Source organism: Octopus bimaculoides, chromosome 10 (genome assembly GCF_001194135.2).
Source record: "Octopus bimaculoides isolate UCB-OBI-ISO-001 chromosome 10, ASM119413v2, whole genome shotgun sequence".
In the NCBI taxonomy this organism is placed as follows: domain Eukaryota; kingdom Metazoa; phylum Mollusca; class Cephalopoda; order Octopoda; family Octopodidae; genus Octopus; species Octopus bimaculoides.
The window spans coordinates 63,744,537-63,748,414 of NC_068990.1; positions in this window are offsets into that span (position 1 = coordinate 63,744,537).

The following is a 3,878-nucleotide window of genomic DNA, read 5'->3' on the forward strand; positions in this document are numbered from 1 at the left end:
TCTCTCTCTCTCTCTCTCTCTCTCTTCCTCTCTCTCTCTCTCTCTCTCTCTCTCTCTCTCTCTCTTTCTCTCTTAAGTTTAAAATTTCGCATTTGACTTGCTGAATTTAGCCTATAGATATTTCTTCTGTGAAGCAAGCCAATTGAGGTCACTCTCTAATGTGATGCATGAAGCCTTTCGTTTAGAGTCAGCGCCACTTAAAACCTAGCGCTATGTCAGTATTTATTCCGTCCGTCTATTAATCATGGTCAACTGCATACGTAGAATTATTCAAAATCTATAAATCTTACTTGCAGATTAAATACTTTCTTTTGAAGATCAAGCAGAAAATCTTGCGAGCTAGAATATAGTAGAATCAAGTTAAACTTCCTAGAGAAATGAGTTATTTCGCATCTTTTATATGATGAAGCGATTAGTAAATACCAAAATTCTCAAGAAGACCGATATGTAGAAAACTTTTGAATTAAAAAAGAAGGAAATCTTCATTATTATTAAATACAACTGCAGTATCAGCAGCAGCATTATCGATTACATAAATACCAGCGGTAGCCGTTCAAATTTATTAAAAACTTGTCTGGAAGTTTTCTTTGTCCAACACTATCAAGTTTCTTTGCTTATATCATCAGATATTCATGTATGCACCATATGATCTATAAAGATTAGGACATCTTCAATCATATCTGACAGGCGACGTAACTGACTATATCAGAAGTGAGTGTATATACATACACACATACATACATACATACATACATACATACATACATACATACATACATACGTGTGTGTGTGTGTGTGTGTGTTTGAATAAATATATTTGTATTTCTCTGCGTGTTTGTACGTATCTCATGTATACGGTGAATGGAAGTTCTTTGAAATTAACGTTGTTTATGTGAACTTGTGGATAATGCATCATGTTCTAGCTACTAAACTTTATTTCCTTATTTCACTCACATTTCTCGATCCGCTTTTCTTCGAACACACACACGCACGCACACACACACACACACACACACACACACTCAACATTCTCTCTCTCTCTCTCTCTCTCTCTCTCTCTCTCTCTCTCTCTCTCTCTCTCTCTCTCTTTCTCTCTCTCTATCTCTCCTCCATTTCAATCTAAATTTGGCAATGAACAACTGACACAGAACATTGAATATCTTACTTAACGTCTGATATGTAGAGAAATCAAATTAAGAAAACCGAATTTTATAAACTTATTCAATGAGAGGATTGAAATAAAATTTTGTAGCTTATTCAAACAGTCTATTGTTGTCTGGATTTCAACAAATCAGCTTGGTTATTGCTTGAAAATGAAAACACGAACATTTAATACATACTCAAATAGACACATAAAAATAATGAATGGATCTCCGTCAGTTTTGATGATGATCAACTAAGCCACATAGTCATTGAATTAACATATAACTGAATATTCACGGACATGCGTACCCTTAATCCCCACGCAAAAGCATCGTGACACAGTTACAATCTATTTTACAGGTTTCCGTACAGTTTCTAGATACCTAATTTCCATCACAAGGTATGGATTAAGCCGAGGTTATAGTAGTAGACACTGGCCCAAGATGCCTCCGGCCAGCAGGTTGATTTTGTCGCCAATATCGCTAAGAGCATTATAGGTGTAAAACTAATGGTGACTCCCTGACAAACATAACCAACAACTACATTAAATATTAGAGCTCAGAAGTTCATAAGGCGAGCTCTTTTACGGACTTATGAACGACTGACCGATTGTGTGTGTGTGTGTGTGTACGCGCGCGCGTATGTGCGTGCGCATGTGTGTACGCAATTGAGGCAGTATAAAATTAAAATAGCCATCAATGTATCATACTTAAAATATAGACACAGTTGATGGGCCAGTTACTGCGGTGTTTGTCTTGCGATGACATCTCTTATGGACGTGCTTTATCTTGTTCATGGAAATGTGATAAATGTAAACTCATGAGTTTCAGCAAGCAATGCAGTTCCTTACCTACTCGGTTCTTACACCGCCTCAAAATTTTTTTAAATACAAGGGCTATCTCCACACAAGAACACTTTCATAAACTTTCGTTGAATAATACAGTAGAGAAGCAATGACCGCTTGCTTCCTGTAAATTTACTTTCAAATAATAACGTTATTCAAGTCTGATGAAAATAAAAAGGAAGATAAATATTAAAATTTTAAAAAGCAAGACCTGGTGTTAAAGACTGAATATTAATTTGCAAAGAATGAAATTATTAATTCTATATATTTATTTTACTTGTTTCAGTCATTTGTCTGCGGCCATGCTGGAAGACCGTCTTTAGTCGAACAAATCGACGCTAGAACTTATTCTTTGTAAGCCTAGCACTTTATTCTATCGGTCTAGATTGCCGAACCGCTAAGTTACGGGGACGTAGACACACCATCATCAGTTGCCAAGCGATAGTGGAGGGACAAGCACAGACACACAAATACATACATATATATATACATACATACATACATACATACATACATACATATATATATATATATATATATATATATATACGCGGTGGGTTTCTTTCAGTTTCCGTCCACCAAATCTACTCATAAGGTTTTGGTCGGCATGAGGCTTTAGTAGAAGACATTTGACTAAGGTGCTACGCAGTGGGACTGAACCCGGAACCATGTGGTTGTGAAGCAAGCTTCTTACCACACAGCCACTCCTGCGCCTATACTGTATTCAAATTTTGGCACAAGGCTAGCCATTTCAGGGAAGTGGGTATGTCGATTACACAGTCGACCTCGGCGGAATTTTAACTTAGAACGTAAAGACGAATGAAATACTGCAAAGCATTTTTCCCAGCATGCTAAAAATTCTGCCAGCACACCGCCTTTTAATTTTATATACGAGTTTTGGCTGAAACGGTCATAAGGTGACCAAGATATTGTCCTGGGATGTAGCCAGGTGAGGTTTAATTTTTCAACATAGTCCCCCTTGCTAGCCATACATTTCTTCCATCGGTGATGCAGTGCATGGATCCCATTCATGAAGAAGCTTTTTTCGTGTTCGTTAAAAACGTCATCAACAGCAGATATGACGTCATCATCACTGCGATATTGGTTCCCAATCAAGTGTTTTTTCATGTTAAGGAACAAATGATGGTCAGATGGATACAAATCAGGAGAATGTGGAACTTTCTGAAGATAATCGACAAACGCTGCACCTTTTGTATCCCAAAAACCTGAGGCTTGCAGATTACATCTTACAGTTACATCTTGCAGATGAAAGGACATTGATCTTCTTTAGAGCAGGTGAGGTGGGGTGTTTCCACTGCATGGATTGGCTCAAAGTGATGAAGCTAACACTCGTCCTGGGTTATGAATCTTTCAAGGAAACAAGCTGGATTTATCTCAAACAATAGGGTACTGGAACCAAAGGATACTTATGGTATGATGATGACACTCGTTGAGAACTATCATGGGATGTCAAAGCAAGGAGACAATAAAGCGCGCGTGCGTTTGTGTATAAACATATATGCGACAGGCTTCTTTCAATTTTTGTCTACCAAATATGGGTTTTGGTTGGCCCAGGGCGATAGTAGAAGACAGTTGCCCAAGGTGTTACCCACTAGAACTGAACTTGGACTCATCTGGATGAGAAACAAACTTTTTACTACTCAACCATACCCGAGTGGATTTAGATAGGTTTCTTTATTAGCCACACAGGGCTCAACACAGAGGGGACAAAATACAAATGTAGAGTTTTTTCTTTTCGAGGGGGGCGAAAACAAAGCAGAAAAAAAAACAAAAGTGGGGACAACGATGAAAAAAAAACATCGCAAAACGTTTGGGGTATTTACAATAAATACGATATAATACAGAAAATTCCCAATAAATGAGGAGGTTA